General features: G+C 38.0%; 1 long non-coding RNA gene across 1 annotated transcript; it reads left to right on the forward strand.

Moving 5' to 3' along the window:
- The first annotated feature begins 16,615 nt into the window (after positions 1-16,615).
- LOC128817335 (uncharacterized) lies at positions 16,616-20,731 on the forward strand. The gene is made up of 4 exons (XR_008440165.1): positions 16,616-16,824; positions 16,918-17,016; positions 19,037-19,132; positions 20,658-20,731. It is a non-coding gene; the product is annotated as an uncharacterized LOC128817335 (long non-coding RNA).
- Positions 20,732-22,850: the final 2,119 nt, after the last annotated feature.

Below are 22,850 nucleotides of genomic sequence, written 5' to 3' on the forward strand. Positions count from 1 at the left end.
CTCCAAAAAATCAATCAACTTTCTAGGCATTACTGTTCAAATTAGTGGACGAGCATCAGCTTAGATTTAAAAACTCTGGAAAATCTAATCTGAACTATTAGCAATTTAATATCCATGAAGTTTATAGACTTCTGTGGTCTCATTTCATAATGAGAAAAATACAGAAATCACCTATTTAAACTCCCAGCTCTGGCTCATCTTATATGACATTTCTCACTGTTCCCAGTAAGGACAAAACCTTCTCAGAGTGTAGTAGAGAGCGTTAAATGCCAACTACTTCATGGTAACTATTTTTCTTAGACATGCTGGGAGAATTGACATGATTCCTAAACAACAAAAGATTGTAACTATTGAGTCTTATCATTATATTGCAAAGCTGATGCTTGAAGCCTGGCTTATTGCAAACTTGTCTTATCCATACCTTTTTCTTTTCTCTATTTATTTCCAGAGAAAGTAGATGTGGTTTTTGTGTGAAACAGGAAAAATAAACACATTCCTCGAAAGATGAATTCAGGTTTCAGGAAGGAAAAAAAAAATGCAGCCTCACAGTGGACCTCACAAATACTTGGTAACTTTACACCCTGCAGATTTTTTTCTGCAGACTGTAGATGCCATGTCTGATTTGACATATGAAGGATTTACACTGTGTATCACTGTGTGACATTGTGTGAGAGAAAGGCTGGTTAAAGTATAGTTGCACATGGAAGTCAGAAATATCCTGCTAGGCTGTCCAAATCTGACTATATTTTGATTGTACAGAGACCGATCGAATGTTCAGAGCTGAAACATGGCTCAGTCTTTACTGTGAATAATTATACTATGGGCAGTCATCTGCACTGAAATTCTTGGAAGAGAACTTAAATATCAACTCACCTCATTGCTGTTTAAAAATAGAGACAAGTATGTCCCTCTTAATTGTCACTGCCTTGCAGCTCAGAGTGTTACATATTGTCACATGTTCCCATTCAGAGCTCATGCTCCTCAAACACTTTTCCAGTCAAACTGCAGACGTTAAGTCCATCCTTGTTTTTTCAGGGGTGCTCCTCTACAAATGTGTTTTCCACTTCCAAAAGCTTGCTTTCAGAATCCATGAAGTGCACGAGGATCTCGCTGTTTGCTTCTGCTGAAGCTGGATTGGGCCTTGGCATCCAGATCAGGGCTGTAGGTAGCTACCACAGCATTCACTTGAGAAGCTCTCATTTGGATGGAGTGATGCAGTAAATATTTGTGTAAAACTAATAGATAGTCAGATAGAATGCTAAGCTGGATCATTGATAGCTTTAACTCACAAAACTTTGCTTTAACCATATCTTTCCTATTTTCCCTCTAATTTGCAAGTGTATTTTACATATTAGTGTGGGCCACGCTTCATTTTCTCCTCAGTCTGTTTGCACACATTTTGTAGGTTGTGCAGTGCAGAGGATTGCAGCGGGATGGAGTCTGCTGCAGGATTACACCAATGTTGCATACACTTTCTTCAGAAAATCATTTTCGGTTTGGTTGGGAGTGTAGGCTAAATCCTGCTTTGACCCCTGCACAGAAAAGCAGCAAAGACATAAAGAAGTGCTGTGTTGCAGAAATGCTGCCCCCTCTCCAGGGCTTGGCAAGGGTTGGGACAGGTGAGCCACAAGTTGCTGGGTGCACTTTGCAGCTCCACGTATGTGGAAAACATGCACCAGGATTAACATTTGATAACATGAGCAGAAAATATGCATTAGCAGGATAGATCCCCATCCCCACCCTTTAGTATGCAAAGCATGTCCACTAGGTGATGTACATGCTGCAAGAGCTGACATATTACCTGCCTTTCTTTCTGTGCACACTATTGTTTACCCTTTGGTAGTGAGGAAAATGCATTAAGTTCTTTCCAAATTAAAAAAAAAAAAAAAAGACTATGGGCTTTCTGAAGGTTATAAACTCCATTGATACACATTTTGACATCTTCTTTTCTAATGGGATAGATTTTAGCTCTGCTTCATGTATATTTATTCAGGATATTCCTTAATTAAATTATATGCTAAGGATACTTTTTGCTTGCTTGTTTGCCTTTTGGCATTGTCATGAGTCCTGAAACCACTTTAATTTTGCAGCATTCTAAAGCACTTTGCTGAAGAATATGTGCACAGTGACAGAAAAAGGGGAGCTCGGTTATTTTGGAAAGATCACATAAACAAAAATAATATATTGGCAGTCATTTGTGGGAATGCCAGCTTTGTCACTCATTTTCAGTGAAATATGGCTTCTTATTAAAACCCAGATCTTTTCAAGAAAAAAAAAATCTACTGGTTAAATAAAGCACACCAAGCAAAAAGAGAGAAAAAATTATTTGAAAAGTTTCTGTTTTACAAAAGCAAACAGCTTATCTTGTCTGAATCCATTGTCTGTGGTTTAGTTATGCAAATAAATTGATATTGAATATTCATCAAAGTAATATTTAAATGTATTTTTAAATATAAAATATTTATCTTTAGTGCTGAAATATTTTTGTCTGTACTGAAACCAAGAGAACAGATAGTCCTGAAATAATACAGGCTTAGTACTTCTTCTATAACAAACACGAAAACACCAAAATGGAAATAACAAATTTGTTTTTCATCAAAGTGCAGGAAACATTTTGCTGTTGAGGTTCCTGGAAGCAATAAGTGCTGTATTAACTGCCATGCAGCACACACACACACTCGCACACGGGATACCTCGCCTAACAAGGGGAAACCGTTGCCCTAACACACATGCATACAGTTCCTTAACTTCCCACCTGCTGGGCAGCCACCTGCAATAAACAATAGTGATCTAATATCAGACAGTAATAAAATAAGCAGCCATGAAGCCTTTTACCTAAACACCACTAGAAGTCCCTTGAAAGTTGAGCTGCTGGCTGAGGGACCCTTTCCTCCAAGGTGGAGGGGAGACCTCTCTTAGGACAACCTCTGAAGGCCAGCACGATCCCTTTTTAAATATACCTACTGTTTAACTAGAGACAGCGACCATCTGTAATGTACATAATGGTGCACAGCTACTATGAGGTAATGGATCCAAGGTGCATGATCTGTTCCAGGTTTCCTCTTGTGTATACATAGTCCCTCAGTGCTACATCTCCTAAAAAGTACAGTGACATTTTGTATATGGAAGGCTAACAACATAACTCTCTTATCTTTTTCACTGACATGTTGACAGTACATTATTCCACTTACATACATGCTTAAATTTGGAATAAAACTGCATTTCCCTGCCAGCTGTAACTAACCAATATAGCAGTTGTGCTCCTGTATTGAAAATCTGTATCATTCAGATTTCATAAAGAGAGGTGAAGTCCTCTCTTGGTATATCAGATCTCCATGTCTCCAGCTGTAAATAAAAACAAACTGGTCTAAGCTGGGAACTCTATTAATATCATGACCTCAGTATGATGTAACTGAAACCGCATTTTCCACATCCCCCTAACCACTGTTTATATTTGCATCAAACTAAGTTAAACAAAGGTAGGATTTAAAGCTGCTGTCTTAAAAAAAAAAAAAAAAAACAAGGAAAATTCTCCTCTTGAAGACGACTTTTATTGTAGTGATTGTTTTAAAATCCATGTGTTTCCATAACCTGAGATACTCCTCACAGAAGTCCAGAAAATACTCTACAAGCCACCTAGAGATGTTGGCATTCTAATTCCATTTACATTGTGTTTACATTGTATTGCATCTGTACTCATATGTTTTAACTGTTCACATGTGAATCAAAAGCTTGCTCAAATATAGTCCTTCCATGGCTGTGTTAGAATTCACAAGACAACAATTAAAAAAATCAAGTACTAAGGAGGATGCAGTTCACCACTTAAGCTGAAAAATGTATCTGAACATAAAGTAGATATTTTGTTTTTTTAAAAAATCCTAGCAATCAAGTATCATAGTGAACAAAGATGATATTTCAATGTTTCAAACTGCTGAGAAAAAACCTCAGCTAGATAATTGAATCCGATATTACTGCATTTGTTGGACTCTATTTAAAGCCTGGTTTATTTTTAGAAAGAAACTGATGAAATCTGGTTGTCTCAGGAATTGTTATTTGCAGATCAATAACAACTTAAAATGTTGTCTCATATGCACATTATTACAGGGAAGATGCTTTGATACATCAGTCACTTATTATTTCTCCTTTCAGACAAACTAGAAAAGTAGAAGTAATGAAAAAAATTATGTCTTACAGAAGAAGTATTTTTTTCCCTTTCACTGGCAAAAGCTTTCTTTTTGAAAACTTTTAAAGATGCAAGTTAAGAGGACATAGGAAGTAAATAAACCGTAATACAGAAATATCCAGAAAGAACAAAGCACAGCATGAGACCCGCTATTTATAGAAAAAAGAGGAAATAAACATAACACTTTTAACACTACACAGTGCAATGTGCAAAATTACATTTTAAAGGGAAAGTAGCAATGAGAATGTCTAAGAAAATCCACAAGTTGTATGGTTAAAGAGCTAAATTCAGCCACCTTTAGTTGAATTCTGGTGTATACTCCATCAGTTTGCTGGAACTTTTCTTGAAATTAGGTGCTGCTGCATGTGTCAAAACCTCATGTGACGTGCCATAATAATTTATTGCCCGTCTGTAGAAACAACCTGATTCTGTCTCACTGAAATAACTGACATGTTTGGCCACTGGTTTCTTAGGAAAGGAGCCGAACTAGAGCACTCATGAACCTTATTACTAAAAATGCTGTTCTTTTCAAGTAATTTTTTTTTAGCTCATATTTCTTTTTTTTTTCTTACATAATTACTTTCCTTTTAGCCATGGGCAAAAAAAAAAAAAAAAAAAAAGACAAAAAAAGAAAAAAATTGTATTTGATAGTTGTGTCCTACATAACAGAAACCTGGTAAGTCAAATTCAGAAGGCATCTTGAAAAATTTCAACACTAGAAACTAGAAACTGTCTGCAATATATAAACATATTAAAATATTGAAAGGAGTACTTTCCCTGGTTTGACTTGTGTTTTTTTCTCTGCCAGCAGTGACATAGCTTATAAACTGTGTCTCTAAATCATCCAAGAAACCCAAGAAACTGTGACTTCGGAGCTACTTTCACCACCTACAGGATATGTTGCAAAAGGTCCAGCTTACAGCAGCCCCAGACACTTTCCAAGCATCTGAACAAGAAAATAAGCTTTTTGAGAGGTCTCATGTCAGAAATGAGCATTTCTGATTAAATATCTTCATATCTGATATTACTGCGGTGTCTGTGAGTTTGAGGAAGGGTTTGGCTCACTGTGAGAAGGTGAATAAGTATTTCCTTCTTCTCACAGTGAGTAATTGTTCAAATTTTACTTAATATAGGCCTATTTCTCTTTGTAACATTTTTTGCCTGGAAGATTTCCAGTTTTATTTGTTTCTCTTCTTGTATAGTTTTGAGGAAGCAGTCTACATCTCCCCAAGCCCCCCTTTACCTTCTCAATCCATAAACAATCTTCTAGTGAAATTTGCTACATGACAGAAAATTGCAGTTCCTGATGAATTGTAGGCTTCAGTGATTTCAACATGAAGCCAGTTTCTCTCTTTTCTGTGACTTCTCTTAAATTGATTCCTTCAGATTTCCAGTTTCAAAGCTTGAGATTTCTGTTTATTAAATTTAGCATTCTTCAACAAAATTATCTCCTTAGTGGTATGACTGTCTCTTGATCAGCATTTCAAAGGTCAGTAACAGGGAGTGAAAAAAACCAAGGAAGTCTAAAATACTTGCCCATTCAGATATATGAGAACAAGGTTTCCTAATGAGCTTGCATAAACTTTGGGATTTGTTCCAATCATTAAAGAAGAAATTTTGAGGATTCCTAGAGTTAACATCTGTTCATCTGAACACCTTTAAGCAGAGCCATAAAAAATGGCAGGTTTTCATCAGGTTGGTTGTTGTGTATTGGGGGTTATTCCACATCACAAAAGCTATTCAATTAGGCCTCACAGGCTTTGTATATCTTACAGAGTATCTAGCTCACATATATATATATATATATATGTATGTATATGTATATGTATATGTATATGTATATGTATATATGTATGTATGTATATAAACTTTTCAGTGTTTTACTTCTGTGTGGAATGAGTGAGAAGCAGGATAGCCACACATCCTAAAATCAAAAAAAAAAAAAAAAACCAACAAAAAAAAACCCAAAACAGAAAGAAAAGAAAAACAAGGAACCTCAAGCAACCAACCAGACATTTTTCTACTTCAGATGCTGTTTTCGCTATTCTTTCCTAAAGTCTCCCGTTAAATGTTGTATATGAGATTTCTCTGATTTTTTTCCCCTAGGTATCACAAGACTTTTGATTTTATCCCAAGGTTTTGGAGTTAGCTGCTTGTAACTCTTGTACCTATATGCTGCTCTTCAACCGAGTAAATATCAGGGTCACTCATGTTTCTTTTGTAGTAACTTCAATAAATGGCAAACTACAATTCTTAGAAAAGAGATACAGGAAACCTGAGGAGTTGTTAATTACAGGCAAGTAGTCTTAGACTTTGTCTGTCTCTGCCTGCTGAAGCCATGGATGGTCACTGATAAATGCCTGAGCTAGCAGGGTTAGATCACTGAAACCTGGGTAGCAATAGGTAGCAATAGTGCAAAAGCCACATGTGATTAGTTTAACATATCTGGTTTCTGTAGTGAGCCCAGTGCATCAAAAGGACACTAACTTTGGCTTTGATGGTGCTTCCACTGACAAGAGTGATCTCCATAAGTTTCCAGATGAGCTTAATTGAACAGATTTTACAGCAGGGGAATTTGTCTGTATTTTAAATGTGTGAATGATCTCTACAGTCTAAAGAGTACCCTATTAATAAAATAGGAATCATGGGGCTGTCATTAGACATTATCAAGACCAAGAACATGCTATATCACTCTTTTTGTGCCCATATGGTTGCCCAGTATTCTCTCTCTATTGGATTGTGCTTGGTTTTGGCATCTGAAAGCTATCTGGAACAATAAGCTACAGGTTTCCAATCATGTCCATGTAACTGGAGTAGCACCATACCAAGACCATAGCTGCTGGCATCTGCTGAAACAGCTGTAGACTGAGAAATATCATAAAATGCCAGAACTGAGAATGTAGTCAATAGAGCCTTTAAACTCTCAAAAGCACACTCCTTTTCTTTATCCTGTTTATTTTCAGTGTCTGTTCTAAGCAGTTAATAAAAAAGATTGGCCTTTTAAATGAGAATTTAAGTATGAATTTGCTTCAAATTTTATCATGCTGATGAACCACACCAGTTCTGCTATATTTTTATATGGTGGTTTTTCAAATATAGTCTTGATTTTTTTCTACCGCCATTTTATTTCATGTTTGTCACATATCCTGACTGCCATAGCCTGTATTTCCTGCCGGTTTAGTCCAGCAGCTTATGTGACCTTCACAACTTGTGTTTACTTTAATGTTGCAATGTTTCTCAAACTCCCGATAGCCTATTACTATAAATATATACTCCCTTTAGGGCTCATAGGAAGTCCTTTGGAATAACTCTGATATATCTGTGATGCCAGTCTGATGATCAAAGCAGTGTTTATGAATGATGTCACTGTTTCAGCACTGTCATGATGAAGCAGACTTTGTCTGAGTTTCGCCCTGCATCATGTAAGTTTTTTGGCATATGGTTGATTGTGAATTAGATCTTCCTGCTGGCAAGAAAAGAGTAATAAAATACCTTTTAAGTCTACTTGTGTGGTATTTTCACCACAATTGTTGTCAAAAAAGAAACAGTTCAGGTCTGAGCTCTAATTTGTAGCTCATCCTAAAATGATTTCTTTGAAAATGTGGAGAACGCAACTTTACGCAATACTTGGCGTGAGATAAATATACACCACTTCAATTGGGTTAAACAACTTTTCCCTGAATTTGACAGATTTCACCAAACTGGCATTATCTCTTCTGTTCACTGTGCAAAACCTCTTTGAAAGATTTACCTATAGTGACATTATTAGAGGGGAAACATCATCAGAATAGGATCTTTGCCAGGATAACTGCAGCAGGTGATGATTCAGTATGTGGTATGTCTCCATCTAACTGGGCTTTTGACCACTACTGCGGGGTTCTTCAGTTTAGTCTTATATATTTAGACTTATATAGAAAGAAAAATGAAAAAGCTATTAGAGAATTTATTTTTCATTGTTCTTAATGAAGACATAAGGAATACTGTCCAGGTTGCTTCCACATTTCTCCTGGGCTATGTGGTAGATAATTTCAAATTACTCATATCCCAGACCCGCCTCACCTTTTTGCTGCTTAAAGCCAAAGAGTCCAACTGAAACTCTCAGGACCAGCCCAATCCCCATCATCAAAGCAAAGTGGAGACTACAGTCACTGTCCTCAGGGAAGTCAGGACAAGGAAACCAAAACTGGGCTTGGCAGCACTGGCTTTATATTTCATCTGCTTAGCTGTCCTCAGTTACTTCATACTGGTGACTGAGTTTTCTAATCCACAGTAAAGGTAAAGCACAACTAAAAATAAGGAGGTGCCTGAGAGCATTCAATCCTTCTGCACACTTGCGAGTGAGAGCTGTCATCTTCCTTCATCTGTGTGGATGCACAGTCACCCTGAGATCTCTAGTTCCGGCCCATTTCCTTGATAAAGGGTGAACAAGCCTTCCTTCCTTCCTTCCTTCCTTCCTTCCTTCCTTCCTTCCTTCCTTCCTTCCTTCCTTCCTTCCTTCCTTCCTTCCTTCCTTCCTTCCTTCCTTCCTTCCTTCCTTCCTTCCTTCCTTCCTTCCTTCCTTCCTTCCTTCCTTCCTTCCTTCCTTCCTTCCTTCCTTCCTTCCTTCCTTCCTTCCTTCCTTCCTTCCTTCCTTCCTTCCTTCCTTCCTTCCTTCCTTCCTTCCTTCCTTCCTTCCTTCCTTCCTTCCTTCCTTCCTTCCTTCCTTCCTTCCTTCCTTCCTTCCTTCCTTCCTTCCTTCCTTCCTTCCTTCCTTCCTTCCTTCCTTCCTTCCTTCCTTCCTTCCCTCCTTCCCTCCTTCCCTCCTTCCCTCCTTCCCTCCTTCCCTCCTTCCCTCCTTCCCTCCTTCCCTCCTTCCCTCCTTCCCTCCTTCCCTCCTTCCCTCCCTCCCTCCCTCCCTCCCTCCTTCCCTCCTTCCCTCCCTCCCTCCTCCCTCCCTCCCTCCCTCCCTTCCTTCTGCAACTTCCTTCCTCCCTTCCTTCCTTCCTCCCTCCCTCCCTTTCTCTCACAGAAGATTTCATTTTTCATAATTTATTCTTGCTGTGCCACTTATCCTGCATTTTTTTTAAATTTACCTTGGCTTTTAACTGTAAGATTTCTGTGAATCATATTTGTCAGTTCTTTGCAATTCTACATATCAGGCACTCTCTGACTCTCTGATGTGTTCGTTCTTGTCGGTATCAAAGCTGCAAGGCTCTCTGTATTTATTTTGAATCTATCTAAAGACTTAAATCACATCAGAATGTGCTTATCAAACATGTTAAGGGCAACATCTTAGCATCACCTTCTTTTGAAAAAACAAATTATTTATAAATAATTTCTGCTTGACTTCACATTGGATAAATTGATGTGCTAACATGTACATCACCACTCTTCACATTAAAGTGTACTTTATCACTCTTCGTGCTAAGTTTTCTGTACTATTAATTTCACACATGCCATTTGATTACATTCACGTCTGGAAATCCAAAGAGCATTGCATTATGTTAAATAATAAATTTCTGATATGATGTCATAAAACAGCACAAAAAGGAGAGAGTGCTACTCTGTTCCACAGGTGTGACTTCTAGATGCAAGTGGCTATGATGGGCACAATGTTCAGTGTGCCAGTATGGTATTTCTTTAAAAATATATAATTTGGTTTACATCTCTTCATATAATCATATTCATACTTCTGGCCTTGTGAATTTGGAAATTAAACTTGCTTCATTGTATTTGCAAGTGCTTCTCCATATTACCAAGCACTTGTATTTCCCATGAGAATCGGTGTAACAGAGAATACAAGATTTGGAAAAAGAGAAAAAGTATCTCTTGTCAGTCATCAAAGTCATAATTGTATTTTAATCAGAAATATTAAATCTGCTCCAGTTGATATGCCAACATATTGGTTAGAGACTGTACTAGATTCTCAGTGTCAAGGTCATAGACATTTCAGAGCAAACCTATGTGCCAAAACCCTTAATTTCCTATATCAGCTGGGAATTCTCAGGAGTGACCCCACTGCTCTCACAGAAATGTCCTTCCAAAGCACACTCTAGACACAAATCCACTCAGAGCAGGTGGGGCTTTTCAGCTCTGCAGTCCACAGTCAGATGGGATGGAGCCCAGTGCCCTTGCTACCACTTCTGGTTGGGGGAACCTGCTCCTTGACAGGATTTACACCTTTATAGAGGCTCAAAAAAACATTGCTAATTTTGCTCTGCCCTGGTGGTACTCTTGGCTTTGTGGGCCCTCACTCCACTAGTTTGATAAGGAGTTCATCCAACCGTAACCTTGGTTCCCTGCTGAGAGCCAAATTTCAGCCCATCATAGCCAGATTTACACCACCCATGGCACTCACCATGCAGCAGTACCTGCAGTCACAGAGAAATAGGGTGCTGATAGCAACATAGGATCAGTTGTGCATGTTGAAATATGACCCAATTACAAAAAAAAAAATCTTCAGAGAAAGCAACAGTAAATGCATGTACAAAAATACAAGGAACGATGTCCACTGTGGGTCTTCTGGTTCTTCCCAGTAGGGGGAGTTGGGAGTTCCCTTCATTTCCCTTCATCTTTTCTTCTACTCATGTTGTGTAAGTATGGAACATAAAATTACAACAAGAGAGAAGAAAAACTCTGTTGCCTCTTTTATTTCTGTACATATTTGCTTCCTACACAGGGTGGGTCATTCTTCCAGACTAACCCAATGTCTTTCTTGGAAAACTGGTTTCACTATTTGGATATCATTATGCAACACTATAGGATGGTTATCTATAGCAAAAATACCACAAATCATTTCAAAGGTTTCTCACACTATCAAATAGACTATTTTTGAGTCGCATGCTTTTTTCAACTACTCAGCAGAATTGGCAAGCATAGTTTCTTTAAAAAGGAATCAAGAATAGATCTGGTTTTGCAACTTGTAGTTCTTGGTAAGAAAGAAAATGAGGGGAAATGCTTCACACTCTTTCAGGTGAGAACAAAGTGTTTATGATGGTACCATGTCATAAAGTGCATTATCACGGTATTTAACACTACAAATATTTTCTCAGATTCTCTAGTGATTATCATAGGTCTCTGCTCTTACCTAGTGATTTTCACCAGTGTTCTTCATATTAAATAAAAAGATCCGAGTGAGAAAACAGCAGCACAGTGTGAACAAGAGCCACAACACCCAGAAGGTGACCAGCACAGGATCAGCCTCTGACCAGTGCAGTGCTCTCAGCCCCAGGCAGCATAGCTGGCCTCCCACCCCATCCCCACCCAACAAATGCAGTCTAATGATAGCTCCCAAGGAAGAATCATGGGGGAGGAATCCAGTTCTTCTCTCAGTGACAGACTTTAATAGTCACAAGCTACCAGCTCTTCTTCCCAATGAAAGAAGATCTCAGCAAAGTTGCATACCTTCTGTAACTCACAGTAAATCAAAACCTACTCTGCAACATGTGTGCAAGTTCATCATTGTAAGGAAAGGGCATCAACACAGAGCCATAAACCCAAAGGGATCACTGTCTGCTGGGTGAAAGCACATTTTCCTTCAGATTGATCCTGTCCTACTGTAAAATTATGAACATTGGGAAGCCTCTTCAAGCCTCTTCATGAGCTTAGGAATTGCAGCATCACAGAAATTAAAATGTGCACTAGACAGAAATGGTTTCTTTCCAGGGTATTAATCAGTCAGCCTTAAAGAATTTTTAAATGAACCTCTTATTAATTTGGGCTGTGGTAAATTTTAGAGTAATGCTAATTGCTTGATATTAAAAGCCAAGGAAAGTACAGTGGTTCACATTGCTAGGTTTGGTTTTTTTCCCCCCAAGAAAAAAATACTATGACATCTCCTATTTTTATCAACTTCCTTTTGAAGTTTTTATTAACCTAGAACACAAAGGTGCATCGTAAAGTGCTCCATAGCTGTTAGTATAAAAGCATGTTGAATGTGGTCTGACACAAGTACTGAAGCTTGTTACCATTAGAAGCTCCAACTCCTTTGGCTCATAAAGGGAAACAGCAGTATTCTTTAGAAGGGTGTTATCCCAACCTGTACCCAGGCTCCATTATATCCATAAAACATGGCAGCACAGCCTCCTGCTACATTTTTTATTTTTCCTTTGGTATTTTGTTCTCAGCAACACTACACAAGCACAGAAGGATAGTCTGGTCCTGACATGCAAAATGGTAAGTACCTTTCTACTTTCCCAGATTAGCTTCTCCTGCTACATTTGATGAGATTTAAGTTGATCTCAGACTATTGATGGCCTGCCCTTAATTTCTCCTGGGTTTTTTTTGGTTTTTTTTTTTGTTTTTTTTTTTTTTTTTTTTGCCTGTTACACAGTTAATATAGTACAAAGACAAATACAAAAAAAAAGTTTGCCAAACCACATTCCATAAAAGTCCTACATTTTGCTCTGGTCAGAGTCTGGCAGGCTCAGAAAACAGACAGAGCTTACCAATAAGGGATTTTTTGGCTGCTTCAGCACATGCCTGCTCTGATAGTGGTGTGATAGTGCTTTTTTCTTCTGATATTCTCCAAGCAAGTCCAGGCCAGTCTAACCTTGCCAGTCACTGCATAACCTGACACTTATTTTTGTGGCACCAAATTTTGTATCACTTTCAATTTGGGTTTCTCTGGCTTTTTCCTCTTGACTGCCATTGGTTTCTTGATAATGCATCTCTTTCCTTGATGTGTTTTCTTCCCTGCAGTTTCATTTCATGGCACTGTTTTGAAACAGATGCTCTGGCTACTTGCACAGTCAGTCCTGCCAGCTTCATGATTCTTCCTTGCTGTTTTTGACTGTAACCCTCAATTTACTAAGGCCTAATTGTAAGAGATAATGGGAAAAAAGACCAGGTAGGCAAAACATAAAATATAATTTAAGACTTTCAAGCATACATTTTCTGCAGTATATTTGATTTTTCAGTAATAAGAATTTCTGGTTCCATGCTTTTTATTCTGGATGTAATGAAAACATGTTCTTTACGTATCTTAGTTGAAACAAAATGAGCTCTCTAGTAAGACAGAACCACTGGGAAGGGAATTGGAAAATAATCTTTTGATCCTCATCTTCCCCTTGCTAAAGTGTTTTATTTCTTTCAGTAGAATCATCATATTTGTTTAAAGCTACATAAAGTAGTTTTAAAGGTACGTAAACCTGCATTCCAAAAAAAAAAAAAAAAGCTTGCTTGCTTTATGTATAAAATTTATACATAATATTAATATTACTTCAGTGAGGACTCTATAGTTAGCATCTCTGAGTACTCAGATATTAATGAGGTATCACAGTATGTCATAAGTATCTAATTTTAGGCTTCTAGTTTTGACATATCAGTGTTATTTTTTAATTCACATGAAAATTTCCCATAAATACCAAAACAAGACATTATCTATGGCAATTTAATATTTGAAAGTCCTTGGATTTCAGCATTTATGACTCAGGTTATTTTACTGTAAGATGCCAGTGCATTTGGATGTAAAATGAGATATGGTTTCCTAGAAGTGTAGTGGATTAACAAGCTTTTAGCAAAAACTCTCCACTTCATGTTTCTCCTTCTGTGATTTCCCTCTGTCTTTTAAGGAGAAGAAATTAGCTCTCTATACAACATTTCAGTCAGTGACTTCCAGGAAAACAGAATGTTATGCCAGAGAACATCATTGCTCAACAGTTTGCATGGGCCATTGGAATTTATGGTCCTTAAAGTTAAAGACTGTTCATTGAGTATAAGACGATTTTTTGGTCATAAGGCTACTCAGTGGTCATAAGGCCACTGCATACAGAGCTGTGAGCATGCTTCTGTCAATTTAATATAGAGAAGGTGTACTTAACCTTGATTATTAGAGATAACATTACCAAAAGACTCAAATTAAGAGATAAACCACTTATTAATTACCCTGGAATTAGCTTTCATGACAATATTTGTGCTAATACAGCAAAAGCAGGAAAATTAGAGGGAGACAGACTTATTTTCTAACTGAGAATTCCAAAGTTTGGGGTAGGAAGAAGGCATGCATTGGTTCTATTGGTATTAAGCCATTGTGGTCCAAGTCTGAATATTGCTGGGAAAGTTTGTTAAGACAAAATGGTTTATGTGGTGAAATAAAACCAGAGATAGCACCCAAATTCACATATTATTCAAGAATTCCTGCACAAATACAAATTTTTAAAATTATGCTGTCTAATAGGAAAAGTCCTGTGACATAAGAAAATACATATATATCTGTGAAATGTCATTTGTAACCCTCAGTATGTCAAACTTCTGTAGGTTTCATTAAGGTGGGTCCATTTTTCATCAAGTCTAGAGAGATTTAAGACTGCAAGAGTTTCATGCTATGAGGTTATGTATGTTCTAATAATTCAAGTAAGATGGATAGTTAAGACAGGTTGGATGGTTTTGACTTCAAACTAAGAAAGTTGTTCTTTTTTTCACTGAGTTTTGGATTTCATTCACTGCTGAAACTCATGGCAAAACTCCAGGGTCCCACTTTGTGTTTTCTTGACCTTGGGCCTGTTGTGTTAATATGTCATGTGACAGAGCAGTCTGAATGGGTTAACGTCTCAGGGTCTTACATCATTTCCTAATGGTAGCCAAATTATGAAGAGCATTACCACCCCACCCATCCCAAAGTGAGATTAGAGAAGTCCTTTTTGGTGGCCAATGGAGGACAAATCTGTATGCATTAATAACAAATGAAAATTTTCCCCAAAGACTTGATTAGTATAACCAATTGCAATGTTTGCTTAACTTTACTGTAAAACACATATTCCTGTGAGAGGAAAAAAGCTTCTTCCTACATGCAGACTGCAGAATCAACAGCAGTGACTGCGCTATCCCCAGCCACCATTCCCATGCATCTCAGGTGGATTGGTTGATGGCAGGGCTACAAGCCAGACAGAAAAACTGCAGGTGAGCTTGGACAGTGCTGAATGCTTTACTATGAACAGGTCAGAGTTTGTCACATTATTCATGCCTTTGAAAGTCATTGCAATTTTAAAATGGACTATATTTTACTTTGAAATATTAAACAATAGAAGATGTTGGGTTCAGTTATGTGCTCTCAGATTTGAGTTGAAAACGGCCTTTTATAACCACAGACACTATTTTGATAGAGTCTGTAAAACGCACATACAGTATGAAATATGAAGAGAGGAAAAACATAATGTCACACAATTGTACTCTGCACTCTTGCTGAAATTTCAGCTTTTCACAGAGCACCCACCATCAAACATCTAACGATTTCTCTGGAGTCTCACAAAGGGTTAAGGCAGCTTGTTTGGCATTAGATATTTGTATAATGAGCTTTTACTAAAGTAATTAAAATTTGTTTATAATTAATACAGATGAATTGGTTTCTGCACAATAATAGTTAGGAGATTAACAAAGGCCACATTTTGGCAACAGGACTACATTCTTTTCCAAGTGCTGTGGGACTTTATCCAATGAATGTCTGTCCAATCCGGCTGATTCTTCAGAGATGCCATATGGCACTGCTATGCATTACAATTTTTTTTCTAAAAGGCAGCCATATGACATAACTGATCTTCAAAACGTTGTCAGAAGGCATTACCTAGGTAGGCTGCGAGCTGCTTTCCAAAAACTTAGCAAGCACAGGGGCTATTAATTATGAGCAAAAGAAATGTGCACACACACGCTGGAAAGTTGGCATCCTTTCCTCTCTAGTCACAGCTGAGCATCTCTTAAACTGCTCAAGCTAGGAAAGTGAAGATGGATTTATCTTTTTTTAATTTTACACATCTTCTTCTAAAATTTTAATGCAGCAATTTCACAATCAACTTATTTCAGAAGTGTCAGCACATCTGACCCCCAATGCCCATTAACATCTTATTTTACCAGCAGCATGTTTTATACTAACTCCACTGCTTTCACTGGCACATTTTCTTAGATCAAGAAATTGTTGCCTTTCCACACCCTCTCAAATAAAGATGATACATACCGTCCTTGAAGTCAGTCATATTATATAGATGATATAGATATAGATATAGATTATATAGATATAGATTCACCTGTTACTTGTTAAATCATTTACCTTCCTGGAAAAGGACTAAAGGCCCCCATGTCTTTCATACTGTTGTATGGATGACACCTAAAGACTTTGATTTTGGTCCTTCTTGCAACACATGAGCTGCAGTGTCACCATGGGTGCTTCATGATCTTTTCTACCCTCTTTATTATCCCACTAGACATAGACATGCTCATTCTCCTCTGCAAAAGCTCTCAAGCACTTCAGCTCACACTGCTCACTGTCCTAAAACCTACCCTGGGGACCTTTGTGTTCATTCTCAGGTCAGAAAACTTCTACAAACCTGGGAGCATTCTATGAGTTGGTCTCCAGCATGACCCTATTGTGACACCTCTTCCAGTCTGCTTTCCTATGTAGAAAAGCTTTTTGCCTAAAGAGGGAATAAATTTTCATGCGATTACTTAGGAGATGGAATTGCATCTAGGCATTTCTTCTCCATGTGTGCAGTCCCCCTCTTCTGGTCATTAAGACATTTGTTCATGACTGCAGTTCAATTTTCTGTGTGATTTTCTGATACTGCTTAAATATGTAGAATGTTACGCTGAACAGCTCTGGTAGTAGTACACACACACCATGTTGTTATTGTCTGCCCTGCCATATGACAGCTGCTTAGCGTGGAGATATTTCAGTGGGTATACTCTGAATTCCAATTGTAGATCCTGTATACTTGGAATCAAATTAAATTATTGTTGTTTTTCTCTCATACTTTCATTCCCTTCAGGTATTGTGTAGCTGTGTAGACTAGTATGCTATTCTTCTGGTGATTAGCAAAAAGAAGCTTCTGTAAGGATATCAAAAGGTTATAAAAGGGATTGCAGAGGTCAGTCTTGAAAACTGGAGGCTAATGTCAAAAATCAGACACAGAAATTGGTTTTAGGTGGCTTATACTTGCACATCAGTCAGTGGCAGAGGGTTGATGTGGCTGGCGTTGTACATATGATTACAGAAGTATGGAGTGCTGAAGCGTTCTTTTCTAACTGGTTCTTGGAGCAGCGAATGTCTCACATGGAAACTATTCACAGAGCAACAGCTATCTGGGAGCTTGATATTTCTCATGGCTCAGTATGTAGGGGAGGAGTTCAATGCAGGTAGAACAATTTGTGACACTGGTGTAAAGGATTCAGCAAGACAATGCTGAACCGAAAGACAGGAAACCATGCAGAAGGCTTTGAATAACCTTTCATTATTTGGTTTCCTAAAATGTTCAGTGACAATTCATGAGTTATCTATGTCTCATTTTGCTCTTCACACCACATTTGGGAATTCATAAATGGAAAGAATTCCTTCTTTGCAGTGTTTGAAAGCCAGGATAATGATTTCTTGGAGAAACCAACCATATTGATAGGAACTGCTCTGAAGTTCATCACTTTTAATTTACTGGATATTTTTTGCAGTAAGAAATGAAAACTTTCTTCCCCTGGCCCATATGTGTATTGCTCTTCCACTTTTGTGGAAGATGTGTTTTCCTTAGAGATAATTTTCCTGGTCGCCTCAATGGGACACCAAACCCCTGAAATATCTGTAAAATACTGTAACATAGTGGACTGGCGAATGAAGACTGACTTTTAACCTGAATTTGCTAGCCTGAAAGAAGATGCCTGCTCAAGTCAGTTACCACATAGAAACATGGAGTACAGCATTTGCCAGCCTTCAGGTTGGAAGCTGGTGAAATCTATGAGCACTGTGTGTTTTAATGTTTTTCTCATAATTGCAGCACATTAAAATAATGTGCAATTGTTATAATCCATGCACCTATTAGTGCTTCTTGTGTGAGTTTTAGTGTGATATAACATGTGTGTGCATTCAAAGAGTGTATGTTTGGATTTTAATTCCATGCTTTCTGAGGTCCAGGGAAAGCTGTGTGTTAAATGGAAGGGTTTGTGAAAAGAAGAACAGAGTAGGTGGACATTTCTACTGATCAGTGAATATTCAATAAATAATGAGTGCACACATAATTCAGGAAGTTCTGAAGTATCAGAAAAACACAAGTGTTTTTCTGAAAAACAGAACTGTTCAAGTTAAGAACATGCCTACATTCTCTGCACTGTGGCTGCAGGTAAAATGGTGTATTTTTTGCTAGTATGAGAATATAGGAGAATTTGCTACACCCAGAATTTTCTTTCTTGTTTTCTGACCCAGCTTCCTTACAAAGGGATTTCTTTAGGGGTGATGCAGAAAATTGTGTTTTAAAGAATACATATGCTTCAGAAATAAAAGCCTGAAGGGGACAATGCAGATGACAGGAGAGCCGGAGATGAGAGAGAGCCAACAGCTGCCAGGTTCTCCAGACTCTGTGGTCAGCCAGGCCAGCCACTTTGCCTGGGAGAACAGACTGCTTTGCTGCATTGTCTTGTTTGCTCCTTGTTCTGCTTGATGTGTTTTTCTGATTCAGGTTACATCATGACTTTTGAACAGGGAGTTGTTATAACACAAAAAAATATTGATTGTAACAGCTGTTTCATAAGTGTTAAAAGTTTACCATGAAAGCATGAATTAAGGCAGATTTATGAATATGTTATTTTTAACATTTCTTTGGGATAGAAACATATTTAGAATATGTGCCGCAAAACCCCTTATGTAAAGTAGTTATTTGACATATAGAAGACACACTCTCCGAAGTTTAAGATCTTGTTATTTTTCATAATACAAAAAGCAATTAGAATACATGACAATCTAATGTCAAACGATATCCTTGAGCTGAAGAGATGCTGATTCATAGAAATTCAAATATGTCTTGAACTGATAAACTTTCTATTTATTTATACAATTGAAAGATATTTAAAACAACCAAGACAAGTCATTCTTAACTTCAAATTTTAAATATTTTTTTCTTGTGCCAGGTTTCATCTTGGAGGGAACTTTTCTAGCTGATTTAAAACACCGTAAAAGAGGATTTATAATGGAAATCTCTACCCTTGCTGTAATGGCATTAGCAGGTACCAGCCTCTGACAAAAGTCCATACTCTGCCATGTTGTGATGTGAATAGAATGCCATTATTTGAAGTAAGAGGAAATGAAATTAAATTCATCCACCTTAATAGAATAGTTTTATATTTAAGAGATAATGTCAGCAGAATAGAGCATTGTCACAGGAATATTAACTGCTGCTGCTGCTACATGAACACCAGGGCAAAGCTGAGGTACTTAAAATAAATATGGGGCTAAGATGTTGGTTACTTTTGAAATAGGAAATCCTGATCCTATGACAATGTTCTGCTATACAGATGTCTTGTTTATCCCGAAGCGTGGCAGAATCACAGGATCAGGGATGCTTCTTCAGGGAAAAGCTTGCAAGATTTCCCTCCACCCCTCCCATTCCAGTTGTTTGCTCTCTCTCCAGCTGTAATGTGCACTCCTTTCTTGGCAGTCAGTTGGTGAGATCAGTGCATTAATCTTTGTTAAAAATTGCCTCCATCCTAATTATGGGGTGTTTAAGAGAAATAATTTCCTGTTGCAAATTTCTAGGTCTGTCTTCTTCCCAAAATACTGTCTTAGCCCAACAACCACTGTGGGATGGGAAAATGGGTCCAGCAGGAACACAAAAGCTTTCAGCCATTAGCATTGCCTCCTGTGATGAAGTGATGAAATGACAGCCCCCACTGACAGATGCAGACAGCATCACCCCACCTGGCAGTGTCTGTTGTGGCAATGATGCTTTCTTCGGTTGCTGACCTCTTGTTTCTGTTTGCACACACAAGTACTCTGGAAGGCAGTGTTGGAAGAAGTCCAAGGTGTGTTCCCTCAGCTCCTCTTCATATGAGAATCAAGCACTGAAGCCAGGTGCAAAACTTTTCAGCCAGGTGTTGAATTCTGTCTTGGGACATTTAATCATAGTCTGAACAGCACTGGGATTTGGAGGCATATAAGCAATGTCAGTGTGATTTTAATTCTTCCACTGGTTGCCACTGTGCTGTCCCTGTGGAGGACAGAGAGAGATGCTGTGGGATCTGATACGTGTTGGGGAGGGGGCAGAGGTTTTCCATTCCTGCCCTCCTGGACTTAATGCTCTCCTCACAAGAGTGTTTTGAGCTTTATGAATACTGGCCAAAGAAGGGAGAAAAGCCTTTTTTTTTTTTTTTTAGCTTGGTACTTCATATATTTAATATAATATGTATAAGTAAGTCATCAAGTTGTTTCAGTGTTCTCTTATTATTCAAATCCCCTTTGTGCTACATGCATCAACATGGGTCTGAATCATTCCTAGTACACAGAATGGTGAACAATTCACCTGAAATACGTGACTCTCACCATGTGTAGAATGGCAAAATTCAGCTGATGATGATGAACTTGGGTGAAGACAGTTTTATATTATAGATCCCATTTATTTTAAGGCCAGAAAATACCATAATGATAATCAAATCTAGTTCCTTGCATTACATACATACCAGAACTTCACTAAATAATTGCTGTGTATATAGGTCAGTAACTTGTAGCTGAGCCAGACTATATTATTTCTCTTAGGACATCCAGACCAGGTTCAGCTTGATGAAGACTTGCCACATACCTGAGCAATTTCTGCCAATATTCAATTAAACTCAAGTAAATTTGAACTCAAGCAAAGTAATAATTTCTAACATGATATGTAGGTATTCTGATTGTTACTTTCAGCATTATGGACTCTGACAAAAATTACTTCTGTCTGTAATGATAAAAAGTTTGAATACAAATGACAGATACTTAAAGAAACCTTTATTAACCTATACTAAGCCACAGTTATTGAATATAAAATGCTTTAATATGCTATGTTTCCTCTGCCATGTTGCTAACAATTTTTTTTGTTTGTGAACAAAGATCTTTATATCTTGATAACTACAGCAGTTTACAAATATTGCAAATATCCTGTTATTGTTTTATTTTCCCTGATTCCTACTACTGGTTTCAAATATTCCCTGATTCAGATAGGATATATTGTGAGGGACAGTAATGGAGGCATCACATTAATCAGCAAGTTAAAAGCAAACAAATGAACATGGTCTTGCATACAATTTATGTCCAAGTTGTAGAATTCCAGATCACAGATGCATGTATGATGCATTAAAAACTGATCATAAAGTATTTAATATAGTTAATTAAAGTACTATACCTGCATCTCAAAATGCCCTTGAGATACAGATATTTGGAGGCCAGGAACATATCCTGAGAAGATATCACTGCATTTGCCATGGGTTTTTTTTTCACGTCTTCAAGCAACTGCTGGTGCTTAGCTTACTCTCAGGAGCTGACTGGGTAAGACGTAGTTTTCTTCTGAACTGATAAAGCAATTGTTATTTTCTTTATTCAGACCTGAATTGTTCCGCTTGACCCACAGTGCAGTACATTTAAGACCAAATCAAAGTTATGAAGAACAAAAAGTAGTAGAATTTAAGTGTTCTGCCTGGTAAGCTTGCACAGATCTCGCTACTCTGAGCAATGCATTTTTAGAAGTGTGGTTCGTTTGCAGTCTAACCTTTCAGACCCACTATCAAAGCGAGAATTGCCATAAATACATCACCACGTGTAAAACAATTGGCCCTCAATCAGTTGTCAAAAACTTGAAATTACAGCTGGATCATATCTTCCTTTATCTGAGAAGCCTCCTAGATCTGTGATTCAGAGACCGGCAATTACTCGTCTACAGGACAAGAACAGTTACAAAGTTAATTACCTGTGATTATCTTACAAAAGGTTGTGATTATATAGCTGAATGACAAAAGAAGAGTGCTCATGGAGACAGAAACAGGCGGTACCATAAACTGATAAAAACAGGACCACCCGTTGTTCAATTAGAAATCGCCCACTTTAGTTTATGTTGCTATTACAGTAACACCTCCCCCATTCTCCTCAATCTCCCTGCTTTTTCTCAAAGCAAGTACTAACCTCGTGAAAGACCTACAGTTTTTCCCTTTCTCAAGGCTGTTCTCTGTCTTTAAAGTTTCGCCCTGAGTGTTAAAGGCTGTTAAGAGCCGACACAAGGTACGGCGTGGAAGGGGGCAGCCAGCACAGTGCCATCTCCTCCCCCAGCTTGTTTGCGCATTTACCCTAATCTTCTAGACCTTATCATATGTCCTTGACTCATCCTTTAGCCTGCTGAATAATAACAATGAGTTTCAGCTGCTGAACAGCAAATCTGAACCCTGTTCGCAGTCCCAGCCCTGCAACACTTGTGGGGCTGTTGGTGGGAATAGGAATGCAGCGATGTCTCTTAAGAATATTTCCGAAAGGAGCCCCCATGATCATGGAGTCACACACATGTTCCGTGATAAAATTTGTCTACAGAAAATACCATTTATGCAAGAACCGACCTTTCATTAGACAAATTTCCTTAAAATTCTCACAAACATTTTGCCTTCCTTGGCATTTTTGCTTCAGTCCAGGAAGCAGGTTTGGTTTGTTTGTTTTTGTTTTTTTTTTTTTCTCTCCACAACGTTTATCATTTTGGTAGTCACAGGTTCATGTATTGAAGGTGTTAGCTGTTGTCTAATGGGGAAAATTATCCGTAAGCATCGAGGTGAGTCAGAACTTGCACACACTGTGTTAGCATTCCTTCGGGTTTCCTCAGCATGTGTGTGAATGAAGGTTTCATTATACAAATATTAATGGATTCCAAATGCATGTCTGTAATTTCATGGTCTTCACAACATCCTTGGGACTTCTCAGAAAGATGCCCATGGTGTT

Source organism: Vidua macroura, chromosome 1 (genome assembly GCF_024509145.1).
Source record: "Vidua macroura isolate BioBank_ID:100142 chromosome 1, ASM2450914v1, whole genome shotgun sequence".
NCBI lineage: Eukaryota > Metazoa > Chordata > Aves > Passeriformes > Viduidae > Vidua > Vidua macroura.